Source organism: Lepidochelys kempii, chromosome 8 (genome assembly GCF_965140285.1).
Source record: "Lepidochelys kempii isolate rLepKem1 chromosome 8, rLepKem1.hap1, whole genome shotgun sequence".
Taxonomy (NCBI): domain Eukaryota; kingdom Metazoa; phylum Chordata; order Testudines; family Cheloniidae; genus Lepidochelys; species Lepidochelys kempii.
Window position 1 is genome coordinate 43,567,857 of NC_136387.1, and position 24,579 is coordinate 43,592,435.

At 43.1% G+C, this 24,579-nt stretch overlaps 1 protein-coding gene across 2 annotated transcripts in view; it reads right to left on the minus strand.

Annotated features, from left to right (window-relative positions):
* The window catches only part of TEDC1 (tubulin epsilon and delta complex 1), a 161,367-nt gene that overhangs the window by 117,587 nt on the left and 19,201 nt on the right, over nt 1-24,579 (minus strand). The gene's annotated exons all lie outside the window — the stretch shown is intronic.

The following is a 24,579-nucleotide window of genomic DNA, read 5'->3' on the forward strand; positions in this document are numbered from 1 at the left end:
CTCAGCCCTTGCAGGCAAGTTCAGCATCTTCTCCCAGCTCTGTTTTGCCTTCTACCAAAAGAAAAGGAGGCAGCATTTAACAGAAGATTATTTCAATCCATCAACCTCTGTGTTCTGGATCCTGTACGCTCCCCATTGTTCCACCTCTACCATACGTTGAAAGAAAAGTTCAAGTCTCAGCTTTACCAGGAGGAGTATTAGCTGGTGACCCTGGGATCCTGAATGCTCCCTTCACCTGGAGAAGTGGGTCAAATTTTGAATCTGACTGTTCACTTCCTACAGTTTCTTTCTGCAAGGGAAGTTGGCTGCACTCAATATTTCCCTCACCCTTGCTTTGTAAATTAGCAAGGATCAGAACCACTTGTTAGGGGGCTTATTCCTTCACCTGCTCACTTCCCTGGTCCTTCTCACATGAACAGAGAGCAACAATACCCGAAGTCCAAAGGTGCAAACAATTCAATGTTTATTGGGGTGAACTTCCAGCAAGCATGATTCCAGTTTCCTTCCTTAGTGTCCCCCTTCCCAGCTCTGACACCACAGAGCCTGGCCTGTGTCCCTGTTCCCATTCCCCCCCTTAGCAAAACATGATTCCAATTCCCCCACCCCCATTTCCTGTTCCCATTCCCCCTCCTTACTTCCTGATTGACTGCAGACTATATAGTAAAACTTCAGTTCTGCTTAGCTATACCGTAACCAATTATTTTACTGAAATTTAACTAACCAATCCTAACATATTGTAACATGATTATTTAACCAATTATATCCCACCACCTTAATTGGTTTACACCAAGCAAAATGAATTATGCAGCAGACAGAAACAATCACAGAACCAGACAGAGATTATACAGACAAACAATAGGGAAATGGGGACTACAGTGGTAGAACAAAGAAATGAGGATTTCACATCCCAGCTATTGATAAGTGAGCTCTTGCTATACAGGATGCTATCAAACTAAGTTTTCTTTAAATCTTCTAGGCTCTTCCCTTTCTCTGGAGGGGATAGGAATACAATCCTGTCTTGATAATGCCTAACAGCCCAACAGCATCATATTTTAATGTGACTAGCTTGGAATGTAAGGATGTGACCATACGCTTCCCAGCTTATGGCTGCCTCTTCTATTTAGCCAAAGGCCTTAGCTTAAGAACGGGGCCTCAGACTGTCACATTCAGAGAAGACCCTTACACAGGCAGACAGTGATTTTGATTCCTTTCTTTTATACTTCTATAATTAGCTAAATGATAAACATATACCCAAATTCTTAAAGTATAGGCCTTTACAGGCAGGCCTGCATATCTATACCCTAACACCACTGTCAAGGTTCCTTCCCCACTCTGAACTCTAGGGTACAGATGTGGGGACCTGCATGAAAACCTCCTAAGCTTACTTTGACCAGCTTAGGTTAAAACTTCCCCAAGGTACAAACTATTTTACCCTTTGCCCTTGGACTTCCATTGCCACCACCAAACGTCTGACTGGGTTTATTTTATTAGGAAAGAGCCCAGAATTCTCCCAACCCTTGCACCCCACTTCCTGGGGAAGGTTTGGTAAAAATCCTCACCAATGTGCATAGGTGACCATAGACCCAAATCCTTGGATCTTAAGAACAATGAAAAAAGCATTCAGTTCTTACAAGAAGAATTTTAATAGAAGAAACAGTAAAAAGAATCACCTCTGTAAAATCAGGATTACCCTTACAGGGTAATTAGATTCAAAACATAGAGAATCCCTCTAGGCAAAACCTTAAGTTACAAAAAAGACACAAAGACAGGAATATCCATTCTATTCTGCACAGCTTATTTTCTCAGCCATTTAAAGAAATCATAATCTAACGCATATCTAGCTAGATTACTTACTAAATTCTAAGACTCCATTCCTGTTCTGTCACCGGCAAAAGCATCACACAGACAGACTCTTTGTTTCTCCCTCCCTCCAGCTTTTGAAAGTAGCTTGTCTCCTCATTGGTCATTTTGGTCAGGTGCCAGTGAGGTTATCCTAGCTTCTTAACCCTTTACAGGTGAAAGGGTTTTTCCTCTGGCCAGGAGGGATTTAAAGGTGTTTACCCTTCCCTTTATATTTATGACAACCACTAACAGACCCATCAAGGTTTATTTAAAAAACAAAGCTACAAGCAGAAACAATCTGATGGATGTGTTTGCCCAGCCCTTTCCTCCCCAGGTAACCCCTCTTAAAGGAACAGAGTCCACAACCTGGAAAAGGCTGGAAAAGAAGAGGGGGAAATGGTGAGGCACCACTCTGATTTCCTCTCCACTCCAGCCTCGGCCTGGACAGGTGCAAGAGGAGAAAACAAGATGACCTTGACTACAACTGACAGAAATGTGAGAAATTAGAGCGCCACTAGCCATTTTCCAGAAGCAGTTGAATTGGCTGTCTCTCCATGCTCCCCCTTTGCATAGCCTCCCTGATGTGTGTGTGTTTGGGGGCAGGGTGGGAAGAGGAGAAGCTGCAGCGGTTTCTTTAGCCCCATTATTTTCCCTTCAAACCCACTTCCATCAAAAGTTCTACCACCACAGGAGACAATGTTGCCACATGTGCTCCATGTGGGTATGATAATTCTGCCACCTACCCCTTGCTGCAGGGCTCCCTGTGATTACTCTGCTACTGTGTGGGAAGATTCTGCTGCCCCCTGCCTCCCTCGTGCAGATGAGGACTGTGCCACATGTCCATGAGATCTTTCTGACTCATTTCAACCAACACAACTGTAGCATGCAAATTAACTAGGGAGGAACGATGATTGATTATCTCTGATGGGGGGGAGGGATAGCTCAGTGGTTTGAGCTTTGGCCTGCTAAACCCAGGGTTGTAAGTTCAATCCTTGAGGAGGCCATTTAGGGATATGGGGCAAAAATTGGGGATTGGTCCTGCTTTGAGCAAGGGGGTTGGACTAGATGACCTCCTGAGGTCCCTTCCAACCCTGATATTCTATGATTCTATGATGTCACAATTACAATGCTTAAGATTAAGACCTGAGCTTTTGACATGGCTTGGACTAATAGTATAATTAGATACAATAATCATTAATAATTAAGCTTAATTACAAAAAATTCTTCAAAGGAGTAATGAAGATGTGTGCATGTGAGAATATTTGGGCCTTCAGAAACTGTGGTTCTGCACCTGACGAGAGCCTCAACCCCCATCCCCGCAAATAATGTCACCCCAAGGTAAGTTTCTTTTTAGGGGGCCATTTTAAAGGGTTTTCTCTGCTGAAGACCCCATTTTGAGAAAGCACTTAAGCAGGTGCTTATATCCCACTAACTCCAATGGAATTTAAGCACATGTGCTTTCCTGAATCAGAGCCTTCACTGTTAACAAGTAACATCTTATAAAAAAATTCAACTGGTCCATGAAGGGTGAATGTATTTTCAATTTCAGGCCTAAATTAAAACTGTAAATTGTAAAATAAAGAGATTTTAGTCCTGTCTTAAATATAAATTTCAACACAACCTTGAGAGGTGAATTAACCACAATGCACGTTTAACTTAACTTCAGCTACTAAGATGCCCCCGTAATACTGTACAGGTGTATATTTATTAATGAAAATGAAAAAAGGTGGTCTGACTGCAGGGCAACCTACTAGACCTACTGTGAGTCTTTCCCCTGTTCTCTGGTTCAACTATAAGTGCTTACTATGGAAACAGACAGACATCCTCATTTTGCCAATAAGGAAATGCAGTCACCTTCCCTGGATCCCACTTGTCCAGAAGTTCAAGGCTGTTGCCTCTTTAGATAAGTTTACCAAGAGTTATTTAGTAAACAGAACAGCTGCCTATGACTCACATGGTTTTGCAACATTAGCAGAGGCTACTGAACTATGAAATTGTGTAAAAACAGCAGTGCAGTTCATAAACTTGACAACGCAAACAATTAGCTTGGGGAAAACCCATAGCTGTAGATAACATATTAAAGCATCAAATGTATATGCTGCCAAGGAGCTATATCCTCAAACTCAGTGGGTTACAAAACACTTATACTAGATTCTGCCTTCCCTGTTATTTACTGTTCAAGTCTTTACAAAGGACTTGTATTAGAGATTTCAGAACACCATTCATGATGCTCCCAAGAGGTTTACCTCAGAAAAGAACAGTATTAGATTTAATTGCCTTGCAAGTCCAGTGACAGAAACACCACCTGGAGCTAAATGTTATTGTAGCAACTTGTTTTATTAATATTAAAATAAGAAAGCCATTGCATTTTTCAACAGAAGCTTTCTATTCCACACCTACTTTTTGAAACGTCTAGGCCTGCTATGGAATATGTAGCCTGACATAAGTAAACAAGAAAAGGAAGAGAGCCCTTGGATATTAGACTGTGATCTCAATTTCAGTCCCATCTCTAATATCTAGGGTTATTTACTGCTCTCTCACAGACAGAAATCACTAAAATGCTGACCCCAGCTAAAGCCTTTGCTTCTAATATCACTTTGCATTTATCTAATTCTATCTAGCAATAGGCATTCATGCAAATTCAGTACTGTATGCTGAATGGGCAGAGCATTCTGTCAGCAACACAGAAAACATAGCAACGGCAGCCACTGAGCACTCAAACTATCCTTCCCCAAGCGGAACTGCACTAAAATAGCTACAGGGAAACTTCCCTTCAATCACATATCAGAAAAGCTCTTTCCCAATAAAATGAAGTGTTTGATAGAATGAACATTTCTCTTTACTTACTCTGATGGATGCTCAGGGGAAAAAAAGACTCATTCACCCAAACTATGGAATGGTGCCGCCTGTGTACAGCAACGAAGTTGCATCAAAGCACGTCAATCCGCTCACCAGAGCTTTTAAGTCTTCTCTAATTGATCAATACAGCATTTGTCTAATCCTTGTATACTAGACTATCTAGAAATAACTGGGATGCCTGTGATGAGGGCAACTGTCCAACAGAATCTCAAATGAGGTCCTTAGTCTCACCCTCATTTAATATTACACTTCTGGAACATCTTCTGCCTCAAAACTGGAAGGTGTTGTTACAGGCCCTCGCAGTCTATTTATTGGTGGGTTCACAAACATACACAACCCTGTAAAAATGACAACCGGCACTTGTTCATTAAACAAAAGATCCCCATCTGTGTCCTGCTGTAAGCAGCTCACCTCCTGTTACTGGAAGGGCTATTCTATTCACACTCACAGAGATATAACGCAGGCCCTCTCAGGATTACTTTCTGCACCAGAGACACTTCCCATATGAAAGGAACCATGCCCCTTTTAGAGCTCTCTGGATGCCAAGGAAGATTTATAGTGACTTGGCTGGATCTAAATATATTTTGTGCCTGCACAACACAGCATTAAACCCGTCAGTAACCACAGGCAGATAACAGCATGTCACCCCAGGCACAAGTCTAGAGAGTCTTTGAATCAGGACCTCCATTTTCTTTGTAGCTAAAAAAAAAAAAAAAAAAAATCTTTACAATGATAAAAACATAAGCCACCTCAAAAGCTGGAGATGCCCTAATGCTTTAAACCACCTTAAATGTTTACAGCAGCATAAGCACTTAAACTGGCAACAAAGTACAGTGTCACTTATGAAACAACTTCAGCCATCTTTAGTCATTAAAAATGACTGGTGACTACTGAGGAGTTGAAAGGTGACCACTGAATAGATGCATATTTAGATTATTGCTCATGCAGGTACTTAGTACTAATGAACACTCACAGTTAATGACTTTGCTGTGCCCATGCACAGTAACCAATTATTAATTGGCCTAGCAGATATCCAACTGAACTGTTTTCACATGTTGCCATGGAAATTTTTCTCAATCAGAATGATTTACATGCCAACGTTTTGAAGTTCAGCCATTCAAGTTTCACAGGAACGTGTGTGACAATTATTTTAAACGGGAAACATTTTTCCCTCCACTGTCCCTCTGCTCAAAAATGAATTTTGCTGTTACACCTCCCTTCCCCACCAAAAAAACCCTCACCACACCATTGGGAAGAGACAAAGCAGTCCCCTTTGTTCTATGGAAAATCAAAGAACAGTGGTGTTACTAGAGCAGGCTAAAAGGGAAATAAAACAACAAGGCCTTCAATTATATAAATTGTTCATCACAGAACAATGTACATTTCAACATGGACAAATATATTTGCAGATAGGAAGTAATACGCAATATGGGAAGTGTTTCTTAGTGCTAATTATTCAAGGTGGGGTGCTAAGAAATTGGTGCCCTGGCCCTGAGGTGTAGGACTCTGGAATTGTCATGCCCGTTATCTGCACCTTGTCCCAGTGGGCCCCCTAATCAAATGCTGCCCAACATCCAACTCTGCATTACCTTTATTTTTCACACTGGAAATTGTTGCAAGATACAACAGATTCAGGGAGATCCCAAGGGACTCGAGGTAATCTGCCTTACAATACACTGTTGTCTGCAGCACTGCACAGAAACCTCTGCATTGTATGGCAGCATCACATTTTCCTGTATTTTTCCTTACCTTTCTAATTCACAGATACCACATCTTCACGTTTCCACAGCTTTTCCATCAATAAACCTACTGTGTTGGTAAAATGGCATATTCTTCAACCTCATCCTTTATAAGCAATGGGAAATTCAAAGACCTCTGCTCTCCGCATTGCTGTAAAAACAAGGCTGAGATGCTCTTTTGTGACTGTGAGCTGCCATCTGTTGGTGAGTTAAGGAATCCAAGGATAGATGCCTCGTTGTTTGCTACTGGCTTTACACAGTAAAGGTGCAGAATTCATCCAAAGGTGAACTTTCTGCTCCCATATACATACACAAACAACTAGCTACCTTCTTCAGATACCACCAGGGTGAATTAAAAAAATCTGATTTTTTTGATAAAATGCTTTTTGATGAAAAGACCTATCTAAACATAGTTTTAATTAAAATAGCTCAAAGACATCTCATCATGGAATAGGGATTATAAATTCTAATTCTATAGTATGAGACAATATATTAATGTAATGTTTAAGAAAAGTTTTGTAAATGAGTTCTAACCGTTCATGGATTAGGGACTCAAACTTATGGGATTCCAGGGGCTTCTGCATAAATTATTTAGGTTGATCTTTCTATCTATCCAATGAGACTCAGTGCTCAGTCTAGAAGATACCATCAGAGGTGCTTAGTTTTGCAATTCTCAAACTGGATTGATGTCTCCAGAGATAACATGCTTGTTAACAGCAAAAATGTTTCTAAATAAATCAATAAATATATAGAGGTGAGAAATAACAGACCTTAACCCTATTGTCCCTCTGCAAATTTGTGTACACAGTCAATCCCTTACCTCTCTCTAAAAGTTCAAAGTTTCAAAAAGTTCAATGAATAGAAGATGTTGGGGGTGGAATAGATCTGGACAAGGAGAAGAAGTCTAGAGATAAATGCGAGAAGGGAGAGACAGGCAGTAGAAACAAAAGTGAAACTGTTTGAGCAGCATATTCCAGAAGTCTTGAGGCCTTTCTGAGTGTAGTCTTCATTGATTTGAGATCTACCATACCATTCTTTCACTAGAAGGGAAATCCTATAATGGCAGCAGGCCATAAAAGAGACCCAGTTGGGGAACATTTTAATGAAGTTCCTCTACCTGTGGGTAGAGGAAACAGTGCAACAAAGAAATGCAAGGCCTGGTTTCTCTGAATGAAACAACATCATGAGAAGTGTTCCTTCGCAGTAGGAAGCTGCTTTGAAGATGATGAAAGGAACATGTAGGATCTTCAGGTTGGTAAACTTTTTTATTTCATATTTCTTTCTTAAAGAACTGTCTGTCTTCCTTCTGGACTATTCTTGAATTCTCATATTTCAGCAAAAAATATAGTTGTTACTCTATGATACTATCATTTTAGATGCAGTTGTAATAAAAAATAAAGAGCTGAAATAGGCAGATCTTCCTTTTACAATTTCACCTTTGAAGTATTACTGAGTGTCAGTGAATGCAATTGGTAAAACTAAATGAGCAGTAAGTTAATAATAATTGACTAACTGCATCGACTTATTTTGTTCAGGAGAATCCATCCTTAACATACAGGATTCTGAAGACAATCCACCTTCAAGATCACGGTCATTTTCTACAGTTTCAGAGTTCTCTGCTAATGATAGTGTTTCAGTCACATCATTTATGTCACATAACCACAGTATATGACCTGTAGCAAAAAGAAAAAAAATCTCCATCATCCAGAAACAACCATAGTTAAGTTTGTGATAAGAACCAGCAGATTACAAAAAGAGGTAATTGATGAAAAAATTTCCCCGTTTGTTTATGCAACAAACTCTCTTTTCCGTACGATTGAGAACCCACACTTCATTAACATGGTTCAGTCATTAAGACCAGGATACAGTCCGCCCAACAGAGCGGATGTTGCAGGCAAATTGCTGGATAAAGTGTATGAAAGAGAAATTGAGCATTGTGCAAAAGGACTAGAGGGTGAAATTGTTAACCTGAGTCTTGATGGGTGAAGCAATCTCCACAATAATCCTGTTATATGTGCTTGTGTGACAACAGAAGAAGGGAATGTCTTCCTTACAGAAACAATTGCTGTATCAGGAAATGCACACACAGCAGAATACTTATAAGAAGTAGCAGTAAAAGCTATAACAAACTGTGAAAACAAATTCAAAGGTCTAGTAGGCAGCTTGGTCACAGACAATGCTGCAAATGTATCCAAGATGAGAAGAAATTTAGAAGAGAGTCCCAAACTAACAACATACGGTTGCAGCGTTCATTTGATGCACCTCCTAGCCAAAGACTTCAGTGTTCCAGAAATAAAGACTAATGATGTTGAAATTGCAAAGTACTTCTGTAACAACCACTTTGCAGCAGCTGCTCTGTAAAAAGTGGGAGGAACCAAGCTAACTCTCCCACAAGACGTGCGATGGAACTCAGCAGTGGACTGTTTTGAGCACTACATCAAGAACTGGCCTAACCTGATGACAGTTTGTGAACAAAATCATGAAAAAATAGATGGCACTGTCACAGCCAAAGTTCTCAAAGTTGGGCTTAAGAGAAAAGTTGAACACATGCTGACTACCCCTGAAGCCAATCATAATAAACTTCAGAGCTAAGGCTGAACCATTCAAGAAATATAAGTTTGCTGATGATGTTCTTCTACCGGTGTAAAATATAGGTTTGCTGATGATGTTCTTCTGCCGGTGTAGAAAGAATATTTTCTTCCTTTGGACTAATTCATTCCCAACTGAGAAATCGTTTGGGACCTGAAAAAGCAGGAAAGCTTGATTTTCTTTTCCAGATTATGAACAAACAGGAAAATGAGGGTGAAGACGACTGAGTTAGCTGCAGAAGCCAATATTTTACATATTGGAATTTTCTTACATAGAACAGAACAAAAAACACCAAGGCTTGTCTACACAGAGCACTCATGTGGGCCTCTGATCTTGCCCTAATGTAACAGGACATCAGCAGACAAAGGTCCCCTCCTCAGAGCGAAGCTTCAAAGGCTGAGCTCTTACATAACCGGAGAGGATATATTTGCGTACACCTCGCCCTATAGTGGGAAACTCATTTAATTTTTAAATTTCATTCTTGTCTGACACACTGTTTCACATAGTCATCTGAAGCTCAATACACTTCCCAGGGTTTTTGTTAGTCATGTCTCCCCCTTAGAGATGTTACACACAATCCCCCAATACATAAATATTTTCATTTTTAATACAATGAACTCCTAACATTTAAACTTTATTCAACAAGGTTTGTCCAGGATATTACAGGAAACTGCTATATCTGTCACAAAACATCCCTTACCATGATGGCATCACTGCCTGCCCCAAATATCTACACGACAATAGGCAACACTCAGATAGCCACCCCAACCACATCACCAAATTCATCCATTTCATTCTCTGCATAACAACTACATTTAACAGCTAACGCTTTGTACAAACCATGGGAACAACCATGGGTACTAGGCGGATTCCCCAGTATACCAACCTCTTCATGGGCTGCCTCAAGGATGAATTTCTGGAAAAATGCACCAGGAAACCAATGATATTTTGAGATACATGATGATATTTTGATCTTCTGAACACAACAAACTCCACCACAGGTTTCCACCAATCACCATGTAACCACCAAACTCTCTCTTAGGGCATGGCTACACTTGCAGATGTAGACCACTTTGAGTTAAGCTAGCCTTTGGAGAGTGCAGTAGGGAAAGTGCTGCAATCTGTCCACACTGACAGCTTCAAGAGCACTGGCGTGGCCAGATTTGCAGCAGCATTGGGAGCAGTGCATTATGATCAGCTATGCCAGCATGCAAGTGACTGCAACATGCTTTTCAAATGGGGGGGGGTGGAGTGTGTTGTGTGTATGTGGGGGAAGAGAGTGGATTTGTGGGGGGCTGAGAGCATGTCAGCATGCTGTCTTATAAGTTCAGACAGCCTCAGACCCCCTCTTCTTCCCCTCAGCTCCCTCACACACACACACACACAGCATTCCACAGTAATGGTTGCTTTGTCTCAGAGCAGATAAGCATGCCGGATGTCAGAAATTGAGCTTTCAAAGGGCATATCCACATTCCTACAGTGATTCAAAAACAATGACAAGAGTGGCCACTTGACTTAAGGGGATTATGGGACGTTTCCGGAGGCCAATCAGAGCACAGTAATGCAACACCTCGTTCACACTGATGCCCGGGAATTGTAGCCAAGGAGCAGCAAATGTTATTCCACTTGCTGAGGTACAGTACCAGGAGCGCTCTACGTGCCTTGCCAGTGTGGACGGGTAGTGAGCTAGGGCGCCCGGGGCTGCTTTAATGCGCTCTAACTTGCAAGTGTAGCCAAACCCTTAGAATACTCCCACAACAGCATCAACTTCTTGGACTCCATGATCAGTTTCAACAATCAGCTACAGACAGCTGTATACGAGATCACCACACTTACCTGCACAGATCCAGTAGAACACCAAGCACAACAAGACATCCATTATTTACAGCCAGCTGCTCAAATACCACAGAATACGCTCCAAGGAAAAAGTCAGGGATACACACCTTAACACACTTAAAACTGCCTTTGTCAAACAAGGACACTCCACCAGAGAAGTAGATCCCTTCATGGAACAGCCAACCCAAATACTCCAAGAGAACCTGCTTCAACATGGGGGGGGGGGGGGGGACAGGGGACTGTAACCGCACACTCCTAGTTGTCACCTACCATCCCACACTGGAACCCATATAGGATATCATCAAACAATTACAACTCAAGCTCGATGGGGACCACATCCTGAAAGAAATCTTTCCCAATCCCTCTTCTGGCTTTCAAGCAACCCCCCAACCTCACCTAGCTCATCATCAGAAGCAAGCTCCCCACAGACCATGGTATATTCAAAGCCGCTCCAAACCACGGTATACTCAAAGCAACCTGCCATAACAGTTGCAAAACCTGCAGACATATGTCCACTGCTATGATAATCAATACCCCCCACAACATACCTTTCAAGATCCACGGGTCCTACACATGCCTATTACAGGATACACCTCATCCAGCGCATCAAACATCCCAACGACAACTATATGGGTGAAACTAATCATTTTGCTCTTGTCAAGGTTCCTTCCCCATTCTGAACTCCAGGGTACAGATGTGGGGACCTGCATGAAAACCTCCTAAGCTTACTTTGACCAGCTTAGGTTAAAACTTCCCCAAGATACAAATTAATTTTACCCTTTGCCCTTGGAATTTCCACTGCCACCACCAAACTTTAACTGGGTTTACTGGGAAACGTAGTTTGGACATGTCTTTCTCCCCAAAATCCTCCCAACCCTTGCACCCCACTTCCTGGGGAAGGTTTGGTAAAAATCCTCACCAATTTGCATTGGTGACCACAGACCCAAACCCTTGGATCTGAGAACAATGAAAAAACATTCAGTTTTCTTACAAGAAGACTTTTAATAGAAGTAAAGGAATCACCTCTGTAAAATCAGGATTACCCTTACAGGGTAATTAGATTCAAAACATAGAGAATCTCTCTAGGCAAAACCTTAAGTTACAAAAAAGACACACAGACAGGAATAGTCATTCTACTCAGCACAACTCTTTTCTCAGCCATTTAAAGAAATCATAATCTAACACATACCTAGCTAGATTACTTACTAAAAGTTCTAAGACTCCATTCCTGTTCTATCCCCGGCAAAAGCAGCATACAGACAGACACAGACCCTTTGTTTTTCTCCCTCCTCCCAGCTTTTGAAAGTATCTTGTCTCCTCATTGGTCATTTTGGTCAGGTGCCAGGGAGATTACTTTTAGCTTCTTAACCCTTTACAGGTGAGAGGATTTTTCCTCTGGCCAGGAGGGATTTTAAAGGGGTTTACCCTTCCCTTTATATTTACAACAGCTCTCAAATGAATTATGCTCTCACATCGAAAAATAAAAGACAAAAAACATCCTATCACCGGTGAGTGAACACTTTTCACAAAGCGATCACTCCATATCGGATCTCTTAGTCCTCGTCTTCAAAGGAAGCCTACACAATACCTTCAAAAGACGAGCCTGGGAACTTAAATTCATAACTCCACTAGACACCAAAAATCATGGGCTCAACCAAGACATTGTTTTTATGGCTCATTACAACAATTTATAACCTACTAACTCTCCTTTGTTCTATGAATGCAGAGGTGCTAATTTCCCACTTCATTTTAACAGGTCTCCTGCAATACCTATTAACCCCTTATGCTTAACCATTTGTCCTACCTTGTAATCAGCTGTGACTGAGCACTTTTCTGAGCTCTGTGTAGCTTGAAACCTTGTCTCTTCCACCAACAGAAGTTAGTCCAATAAAAGATATTACCATCCTTCAGATGGGGGCTCGTCTGGGATAGAAGCTTGTGAACTGATTGAGGAACTGAGACTGAGATCCAAAAGAGGTGAGTATGTTTAATTTACCACCTCATTAGACTAGGGATAGAAGTCACTCATCCCCTTTCAGACACATCTTGTTCCCACTTTTTAAAAATGTAAATGCAAAGGAACCTAGACACATGTAAACCAAGCAGAGGGGTTAACCGGGGTACCAACTGGGAGGGGAGACGTGTTCAAGAGGGTTATGTACTGTTTAAACTAAGGGGTGTGTTACGGAGGACTTGGACAAACCACCAGCAAGCGACTGGCCATGAGTTAAGCCCAGAACTGGCTGGGTACGCGAGTGGTAGGCGTGCAAACTGGTCCCATTTCCTCATTGCACGTAACATTGCAAGCCCTGCGGGGGAGTCGCACATCCCCATCAAGGCTAACAGCCGTGGAGATTGAGACCATGGTGTTAAGGGGAAGGAGATGTAAATTGCCAACAAGGTCAGCAGCCAGAGCAATTAACAGCTATGGCATCAAAGGGGGAGATGAAAGTCAGCCTTCGGGAATACGTAGAGTATAAACACATAAAAACTCGGCAGGCAGCAGTTAAAATAAAACAAACTATGCTGCAGCTGGACCAGAGAAAGAATTGGTTAAATAGCGAAATGACCAAAAAGGTGATAAAGCAGAAATAGTTTTATTGGATATACTCAACATAAAAGAAAAAGAAAATACAACTTTAAAAGCCGAGAATAAGGCACTAAAAGATAAAAGCCCATGCCAGAATGATAACACTCCCTTTAAAATGTATAACTGTCAAGAAACTGGAAAAGATCCCAGCAGGAGAATCACAATCCCTAGGCCTGGGACATGCATCCAAATCAGAAGAGTGGGAGCTCACACCCAGTTACAGCTCACCATCTGGAGATCTAAGAAATAAAAGCCTGTATCTATGAAAAGGGATGATTCAGCGAGAAAAGCAGGATCGGGCCCAAACAAGCAGACAGGCAACAAATAAAAAATTAAAAAGCAGGCTGGAAGCCCTGAGGGCACAGTGGCAGGAGTAAAAAAAAAAAAACACACACACCAAGGAAACAAAGAAAAACTGGTACCAGATGAAGAACAACCCAAAATACCATGGATCTACTGTCAAAACAAAAATTGTGTTTATGTTTTATCTTGTGTTGTTTGTCCTGTTGCTAACATTACTGTGTATTAAAAACTACTGCATTAGAAAAAAAAATTCCCAAAGTACAGGAATGGGGAATTCAGATCCCTGGACCAATGCTTGGAATGGTGAAATCTGAGTTAACAAAAGGTGTAGTTTTGGGAGATAAGCAAGTGATTTAAAAAGAAAATACTCAGGTAGCAAAACCATATTAAAAGAAATTAGTTTTAAGGCAAGAATCAAAATAGTCTCATCCACAAGCAGGCAATTCGAGAGTTAAAAAGACCACGGACAGTTAAGAAAGTCCGGAAAGTGCTGGGACTCCTTAATTACTGTAGAATGTATATACCGGAGTACTCAGAGATGGTGCAACTAATCCAAAAATTTACCAGAGGGGGAAATGACTCAGTAATATGGGGCACAGAACAAGAGGAGGCATTCATAAAGGTAAAGCAAGCTCTAGCCTCCGCCCCCAACTTGGGTTTACCCGATAATGGGAAAGCCGTTCCACCTTTACTTCACTCACAGTAAGACTCAATATGCTGCTGTGCTAACTGGTGCTGAAACCCTGAGGAATCAATGGGAGTTGACACTGTGCGTGCAAAACCCCAATTTCTCCATAGTAAGGAACAAAGGAATAAATGCAGCTGAATACCTGAACATAAATGAAAAGGTACACAAATGTCTCAGATAGGGAAGAGGAAGTGTTAAAAGAAGTTAAGAAAGAGCCATTAAAAGAATCCAGACATAATTTTGTAGGTAGATGTGTCAAGAAATTAAGAAAATAAAGTGCCAAATACAGAATGAGCAGTGGTAGTTAGTAATGGAACAGTAATAGTATCAGGTCAGCTGAGTGGTTCAAAACCAGCTCAAAAAGCAGAGCTGACAGCCCTCACTGAAGCTCAAAGAACGGGGGGGGGGGGGGGGGGAGGACAAAAGGCTCACAGTGTACACAGACAGCAGATATTCATTCAGAGTGGTCCACAACTACATGGACGGGTGGTCATGCAGGGGTTTTATAACAAAAACCGGCAAACCCATTAATAATATAAATGCAATTAAACTAACAAAAGCTGTCAAACTACCATCAGAACTGGCACTAGTCAAAATAGAATCATAGAATATCAGGGTTCTGTCTGGAAGGAACCTCAGGAGGTCATCTAGTCCAACCCCCTGCTCAACGCAGGACCAATCCCCAACTAAATCATCCCAGCCAGGGCTTTGTCAAGCCTGACCTTAAAAACGTCTAAGGAAGGAGATTCAACCACCTCCGTAGGTAACGCTTTCCAGTGTTTCACCACCCTCCTAGTGAAAAAGTTTTTCCTAATATCCAACCTGAACCTCCCCCACTGCAACTTGAGACCATTACTCCTTGTTCTGTCATCTGCTACCACTGAGAACAGTCTAGATCCATCCTCTTTGGAACCCCCTTTCAGGTAGTTAAAAGCAGCTATCGAATCCCCCCTCATTCTTCTCTTCTGCAGACTAAACAATCCCAGTTCCCTCAGCCTCTCCTCATAACTCATGTGTTCCAGTCCCCTAATCATTTTTGTTGCCCTCCGCTGACTCTTTCCAATTTCTCCACATAAAATAAAATCACATCATAAAATCTCAAGCAAGGAACAAAACAAACACCAAAAAAAAAAAGTAAGAAGGACAAATCACCTTCGGTATGGGCCGGTGGGAGGAGCTGGTAACCCCTGAGTGCATACGAGCTCCGCTGCTCCATGCCATCCACTCCCCAGCTCACCTGGGATGGAGGCAAATGAGAGCTGCCCTGAAGCACTGGTGGTGGCCAGCCATGAAAAAAGATGCCTTACAATTTCTTAAAAGATGTGCACAAGTAAATGTGGGTAGGAGGAAGAAAGTACCCCTGAACCATCAACCACGGCCAAAGGGACCATGTCAGAATCTGCAAATTGATTTTACTGGGCCCCTTGCAAACAGGTTGCAGAACTACATTAAGGTATTGAACAATGAATTAAAATAAATCTATACAACCAAGTAAAAAAATAATCAAACCCAGCTAAACAACAACAGCAGTCTAAACAAATCTGCATTTTAAGGTGGGGGGAGGGAGGGAGAAGGAAACATTTTGAAGGCACCAAAATCAGGTAAAACAGTTTAAACCATGCTTGCCAATACTAACATAGTCTCCACAGGTGAACAAGAAGAAGGACTGAAGGGTGACCATGAGGAGATTCCTGCTGTGGCTCCTGCTGATCCTGTGGTGCATGATGAAGGACACAAGTAGTGTGTGAAAGGGAGGACTGGATACCAATAGGGCCAGTTGACTAATCCTAGACAGCTTAAAGGATCTGTCAAACTCTATATCCACCTCATTGGATATAACAAAATACCTGGGTCAAGAATTCACCAGCCTGTTAATAAATGGTACCAAAATAAAGGAATTGAAGGAAAGTTGTTGGAGAGCAAGGCAAGCATTGGCCATCACCACACAGAGAATTGTAACCAATCTCCTGGATGGCCGGGTTCTCCCAGCCCTTATGGAAGTGGTGGGACCCCATCTCCCCAGTACCCCTCCATGGGTATGGGGAAACAGAGAATGAATGAGAGTCCAAAGACTGGCTTGGACAGGTCATAGCATAATCTTCAGTCTCCTAGTGCCTCTGGGAATCCCTCACTCACAACGAGCTAGAATGGTGACCTCCCTGCCAGTATGGAGGAGAGGTCATGTTACTAAAATAGAAGGCATTGCATATTCCGCCAGGAAATAGTCCGCTAGGTCGCCAGGAAAGCGTTGTACTCTAGTAAATGTTGCACCCACTCTAAGAAGAAAATTCTATGTATGTGCCCTTATAACGTTCAAACAAATCTGTCTAGGTTCAAGGTGGCCGTCACTGAGAAACTGGTGCACACAGAGCTGGTCCAGATGAACGGTACCTACTGGTGTGTGATTGCCCAGAGCCACTCCATCGAGTTAAATGGAAAGCCCTACCCCTCGACACATCCATCCATGTGCATGACAGTCCCCTGAAAGGCAACCCTGGCTGTTGACGGGACACAGCTCTACCATACTCCGCCAATGACGGGTAACCTTACATGGGATCCAGAATGGCTCTACGGCGGTAAGTATCTAGAGGAAGGTCTTCTGGCCCTGCAGGCGAAGATCGAGGAGTTGGTAGCCAAGGCCCAAAGACACATTGGGGAAGGCCGTCTGAGGTACACTCGGATAGGGGAGACCGTGGACCAGGCCAATGTTAAGTACTCTCAGGCGCGGAATCAGGCAGTGGAGGTTAAATCAATAATTACGGGCAATGCCATCTCAGATGACAAGTCAGTGAGCAGAGTCAGCATAACTCCGAATGCAATTGGGCATCCTTATCGCAAGCTATAGACACATGAAGCGCTGAGAAAGGCCTCACAGTTATTCCGTAACGCAGGGAAGAGATAGTGGTACAATACCCCTCAGATCCCAGACAGAGTTCGGGGAGAGGCCTAATATGATTGACATGCGTTATGACACCCTCCCCTCACAGATGTATGCCAATCCTAGCCCACAGAAATGCAAGGGTAAATTTATAAACAATTGTTATTGTTAAATACTAATTACTGCTTTTTTGCTTTAAAATCTCCAAGAATGTACCTGTTGGTCAACCGGGAAAGCTGCTACCTCATTCCCCTGCACCCCAAAATTAGGATTTAACCTATACACTTTAATAGACATAGTTTGGGGGTAATTACCTGTGTGTCAGCAATATGTTAATTTGAGCCTTGGGCGGAGCCATTATGTAATCTTTTAGACCACTGGCTTATTGTGCTTATCATGTCTTGCTGCTAGAACCTATCCAGTGGCTTGGGAAAACCTGTCCCCATCGCTTCTCTTTGCCCAATGAGCGCCCTATATAATCTATTGTCATTAATTGTTCTGCAGTGCCTCTGAGCCGAATAAGCAAAGTGACACTCCACCAGTGCTGTGCATAATAAACTCCTGTGCTTGACTCTACACCAGGGACAGGCAAACTTTTTGGCCTGAGGGCCACATCGGGTTTCCAAAATTGTATGGCGGGCCGGTTAGGGGAGGCTGTGTCTCCCCAGATAGCCAGCTGTGGCCCAGCCCCGCCTCCTATCTGACCCTCCCCTGCTTCTCGCCCCCTGACGACCCCCCCCGGGTCTCCTGCCCCATTCAACCTCCCCCCCCCGTTCCCTGTCCCCTGACGGACCCCTCCCCCCCCGGGGATTCCTGCTCCATCCACCACCCCCTGCTCCCGGTCCCCTGACCACCCATCCGTGACGGCCCCCCTGCCGCCCCATCCAATCTCCCCCTCATTCCTGACTGCCCCCCCAGGACCCCTGCCCCATCCAACCCCCCTGTTCCCCACCCTCTGACCCCCCCCGACTCCTATCCACGCCCCCAACCCCCTGACCACACCCTCAAACTCCCCTGCCCTCTGTCCAATCCCCCCGCCCCCCTTACCGCGCGGCTCTGGGAGGCCAGGCCGCGCGGCTGCAGAGCGTGGTACGGCACGCGGAGGCTGCGGGGGAGGTAGAACAGCAGGGGAGAGGCCAGGGGCAAGCCTCCCGGGCCAGGAGCTCAGGGGCCAGGCAGAAGGGTCTGTAGTTTGCCCATCTCTGCTCTACACGGTGTGGATTACTGTTCCTTCAGAGCACTTTCCTGAGCTCTGTGTAGCTAGAAACCTTGTCTCCTCCACCAACAGAAGTTAGTCCAATAAAAGATATTACCTCACTCACCTCGTCTTCCTCCTATCCTGGGACCACTACAGCTACAACACTGAAAACACAAGGTATTGTACATAATGGATATCTAGGAATCACTTAGACCACTAAAATATATCTTCTTGAGTAAAATGCATCAAGTGTTTAACAGTGCACAGCAAGGCTGTATATAATATTCAAGGGCAGGAGACTAAAAATGCCACTTACATTTTAGTCATTTAATATATTCAAATGGGAAAAAAAAGCATGATTCATCTATCTACTATGAAAGAGATAATAAAGGAGGAGACCAAAAAACAAGATACTGTACCTACCAAAATCAATGGACCATACAGCGTATATTAGGGCTTATTTACATGTGAAAGTCAATCTGGAATGAGGTAAAGTGTGAATTTAAAGCAGATTAACTCTTTCTGATTATCTCCATGTGTGAACACTCTTATTTCATACTACTGGAAATTCAAACAGGGAGTTAGGCCTAGTCTAGTCTATTCTAAAATATTCAGTTGGTTTAACTATGTTGGTCAGGGGTGTAAAAAACCCACACATCCCTGAGTGCGGTTGTTATGCCCACCTGTGTGCCAGTGTAGACAGCACTAGGTCAACGGAAGAATTCATCTTCAACCTAGCTACCGCCTCTTGGGGAGATGGATTACCTACACCAATCGGAGAACCCTTTCGCATCAGTGTCTACACTGACACCCTACTGCGGCACAGCTGTGCTGCTATAACATTTTAAGTGTAGCCAAGCCCTTATATAATCAGGGCCCCTAGAAGCTAACAAGAAAGAAGGCCAGTGGTGCCCTATGGTTGCTCTCACTTGCACTGGGAGCTGGTTCAGTCTCCAGCAACCAAAGGGCTGGAGGAATAGTAAAGCTGGTTTAGGACTATGTTTGCCTCACCGTTATACATGCTGAGCATGAGCTCAGCACAGTTTAGGATTATACTCTCAGATTTCACGAAGATAAAAGTGCTACCTTTAAAGTCCCCACATCAGCACTGCCTCCCACCCTCCACCTTCCCCATATGCTCCTCTCCTGGCAAGAAAAGCCGAGGAGAGAGTGCAAATCCTGCAGCATGTGCTGAAGGTCATCAGATCTGGGTTTGGACAAACAAAGATAGCGAGCAACTTTCAGAACCACTGAATCAATGACATCTCATTGAGAATGTGCTATCACCAACACCCTCACAGTTAAAGTAGGGAGCTACTTTGACAGCCTCTGACAAATGCATCTTCCATGGTATCACAAAGGAAGAGAGGCACTCTCTTTAAATGACATGGCCTATTTAGGGCTTTATAGACAATCATCTGCTGGACAGTGCAGTACACAAGGCGTCAGTGAAACGGGCTCTCTGCAAAAAACACTGCTTAATAAGCAGGCTTCCTCACACAGCCCTCTTTGCAATTCCTAGGTAGTATGATGGTGCAACCCCATGCAGAACACATCATGTGTAACTTCAGATTCAAGCAATACTGTGCATATTTGAAATTCCTGGGCTATCAAATAAACTTGAAAATTCAAATGAATGGTGAATGTGTAATACCTAAAATATAAGCCCTTCTGATCATTTCAACAGACACATCAAGAAAACTATGCCTTGAAGCATTTGTTAAAAATTGTAAGAGTGTATTCAGTACATCAGACAAAAGTAATGCTATTTATTAACCACATTCCTTTCAAAATGCCAAAGGCTCTTGTATTCACTGGATAAAGAGTCTGAAATTCTGAATGAAAAAATCTGAATTTGTAATAACGGTGTGTGTAAGTGAGAGAGAGACAGACAGACAGACAGACAGACAAGGTGAGTGAGGGAATATCTTTTCAGACGAACTTCTGTTGGTGACGGAGACAAGAGCTCTTCCTCAGATCTGTGAGGTGTCTCTCTATAAACGTACACCTAGCACAATAGAGCCTGATCTCAACTGAGGGTACATCAATACTAAAATAACTAAAAACTTCACGGCAACAACTGTCAGAGCTTGGGTCAATTGACTCGGACATGCACTATGGGACTAAATTTAGTGCTGCAGATGTTCACACTTGGGCTGGAGCCTGGGCTCTGAGACCCATCCACTTTGGTAGGTTTCAGAGCCCAGGCTCCAGCCAGAGTGGGAATGTCTATACTACTATTTTTAGCCTTGTAGCAAGAACCTGAAGGTAGGTCTACAGTGCAATCAGACAACCTCAGCTGGGCCGTGCCAGCTCACTCAAACTCACTGGGCTCAGGCTAAGGATCTGTTTAATTACATTGTAAATGTTCAGGCTCTGGCTGCAGCCCAAGCTCTGGAGCAGTGGTTCTCAACCTTTCCAGACTACTGTACCCCTTTCAGAAGTCCAACTTGTCTTGTGCACCCCCAAGTTTCACCTCACTTAAAGACTACTTGCTTACAAATCAGACATAAAAATATAAAACCGTCACAGAACACGATTACTGAAAATTTGCTTACTTTCTCATTTTTATGATATTCTAAAATAAATCAATTGGACTATAAATATTGTACTTTACATTTCAGTGTATAGTATATAGAGCAGTATAAACAAGTCATTGTTTGTATGAAATTTTAGTTTGTACTGACTTCGCTAGGGCTTTTTATGTAGCCTGTTGTAAAACTAGGCAAATAGCTAGATGAGTTGAGATGAATTATTTTTCAAATAGAATTTTATTCAGTAACAAAATCAATGCAAAAAAAATCTGAGCAATTTAAAACAAATACATTAAAAACTGAATAAATTAATGGAACAGAACTTTAGAAGGAGAAAGAACATTCATGTCTATTTTACCTGCACGTACAGCAACTGGGGCTGTCACAAGTGTATGTGAAGCTGTGGTTGTCCTTAATGTCCTCCAGGATGGAGTGATAAAGGTAGGGATGTGGCCCCTGATGCCATGTGGAATGCTGGAGGGAGTGCGGGAGGAGGTGCTGCATTGGAGTTTTCTGTGGATTGTTGAACCTGTAGGTCCACAAGAGTCTGCAGCATCTGTTTGCAGTTGGAGAAGCCCCATTATGTCCTGGTGCATCTCCCCCTCCTTTTCCTGCGGCATGTCTTGGGCCGTTCTCCTGTCTGCTCTTTCCTTCCCACTCGGTTTGCAACATTCACCCTCCAGGCCCGTTGCTCACTGTCTGATACAGCCCTGGCTTGCAGGATCTCACTGAACATGTCATCCTGAGTCCTCCTTAGACACTTCTGCTTCAGAGAGCTTATGAATGGCACCACTCAGCTCCAGCCATGGTGAGCACGGCCTGCTGGGGGGAGGGAAATGAGGAAGGAGTTGCTCAGTTGCACGAAACTATGAGTATAGGGCAATGGCTGTAGTGATTTTAGTGGATCTCTCACTCCCGAGAATAACCAAGGCACAGATAGCGCAGCTGCTTCTGGCATCCCAAAGCTGCTAGGGCCCGTATGTTGTTATGCCTATGTATTACAATGGTGTCTGCCAATGTTATCACTGACTAGTGTGGGAAAGTGTCCTACCACAGAGGAAGAAATAAGGTTGCAATCCCTAGAAACCTTCGGGAGAGTACTGCAGTGTAACCTCCGTGAAAGGTTCATTGAAATCTCTCTGGAGGATACAAGGGACAATCCTGTATAAACAAGCTGCTCCGCATGGTCCCCCCGCCTAATCCTAGAGGAATGTAAAGCAGATAACAATGTTACTTATCTTTGCTATACCGCCACCTCTTCTAGTACTAGTAAATTAATGAAAATTCAATAGCTGTGTCTGTTAAATTGGAGGCACCATCAATACATCATTGTAATGGGAAATACAATTCCACACTTACCCAAGCTTCCTTCCCCTGCTTTGGGCTCTTCCATGCTGATCTGCTGGCACTGACTGGACTCACAGAGTCTCAAACAGGTCCTGGCTCACAGCATAGCTTAAACCCCTGCTAGCAGGTCCCCCATCCTCTTCCTCCTTCACCCTCCCATCCTCTCTGATCACACCAGGGGCCTGTGACTCGGGTTCCTCAGAGGTATCCACAGTGTTCTGTGGGCTGGTGGCGGTGTCTGTGCCAAGTATGGAGTGCAACTCTTTGTAAAAGCAGCGTGTCTACGACTCAGCACGGGACTGATCATAGGCCTCCTTGGCCTTGATATGCTGCAGCACTTCCTTCGCTTTCACATAACAATGGTGCTGACACCTGTCGTACCTCTTCTCCTGCATCCTCCCATTCAATCTGCTCGTAGATGTCCACGTTTCTGGGGCTGGTCCGTGGCTGTGCAAGCACAGCCTCTTCTCCCCACAGGCCCGGGAGAGCCAATATCTCCTGCCTACTCCAAGAAGGGGCATGTCTGGAGCCTGAAGCCAGCATGGTCAGCTGGCCAGTTGCACACAACAATGGAGAGATGCTAGGTATGCTCACCAAGCCAAGCCAGACAATCAGGAAAAGGCATTTTTAAAGGGTAGAGGAGAGCCTTCTGGTCTCCATGACCCTAGGCAGTGGAATTCAAAATTTTGACCAGAGCAGTCAGTGCCAGGCATTGTGGGACAGCAGCTGCAAGACTGTTAGGGTCGATATAAGTAACATAGTATCTACACTCAGACTTAGTTGACTTAAGTGCATCGACCATGGCTCAGTGCTGCTCTGGGCGGTGATGTTACTGCATTGGTGGGAAACAAATTTAAGAGTAGACACATGCACAGCTGGGTCGATACAATGCAGCTTACTTCAACCTAACTTTGTAGTGTAGACCAGGCCTGAGTTTATTTGGTCTTGCTGGGGAAAAAAAGGTATATCTGCAGGAGGCATAAATTCTGTGGTATCATCAGTAATTTCTTATTATGAGATCACAAAGAAGGATCAGTTTTCAGATGTACAGAAAGAACCAGGAGCTGATTTAATTGACAAAACCAGGATCCAATGTCCACGCCAATTTCCCTAGTAATAAACAAGAGAATAAACACCACTATCACCCCCTAAAAACCAGGAGCAGCTACACACACTTAAATTAGTTTCCATTTTAGAGCTAATACTGGTGTCAGCAGTATTCCTCATTGTAAGCATAGCGAATACGTTATCACACAGAGTACAGCTATTCTTTGCACAAGTCATCATTTATTTACAGAATGGGAGAAAGTTGTGTTTCTCACTTCCTAAAACACAGCACTAGTAATTAGGTTCCTGTGAAAGTGATAGATTTATGACCAATGATTACATAAAACTGAAAGAGCTATCAACCTATTTCCATTTATCCTGCAGTATACTTGAAAACTGTTATGATCTGGCAGAGACTGTAATTGGAATTCTAAATAGTTTTGCTGGTTTTTATTTAACTCACTACACCAAAGAACCTTAAACCATCCCAGTCTGATTTGCACAAGGCTAAGTACACATGACTTCAAATGAAGTTATGGGGAACTATAGCTACTCAGCACTTCCATAAATTAAGCCCCATTCTTTACACTGGACAGAAAAAAACATTCTTGCACACAGTCCCTGACTAGGCAGCAAATAGCCTTTCCCAGTGTTGTACACCCCAGCTGATCCTGCAAGAGCAGTGATGCTAAGATATCCATTCCAAAGACTGCCGTGAGAAACTATGGTGCAAATTCACAAATAATGAAACCAAAAAAGCCATGTTGAATTTTACATATTTAGAAACAAAAGGAAAAAGTCCAAAAAATGGGCACCACATTTTAAAAGGCAAATATTTTTCTTTAGAGAGATTGTAAACAATACAATTTTAAAAAAAAATAATAAATTAGAATGTTGGCTGCTGCACAGAAGTGGCAGCACAAGGTTCCCAGAAAATTCTTGATCTTTCAAGGTGACTGTCATGGCCAGATGGATGCCCCAAAGGTCTGAAGCACACACCTGCCTTTGGAGAACTTTTACAATAAACCCCACCCACCTTTCGTTGTTTTCATGTAGTGGTGAAGTATTTAATAGTGTTCCATTAGTAAGCACTTACTACAGTACAGTAATGACGTAAAGCGTATCAGCA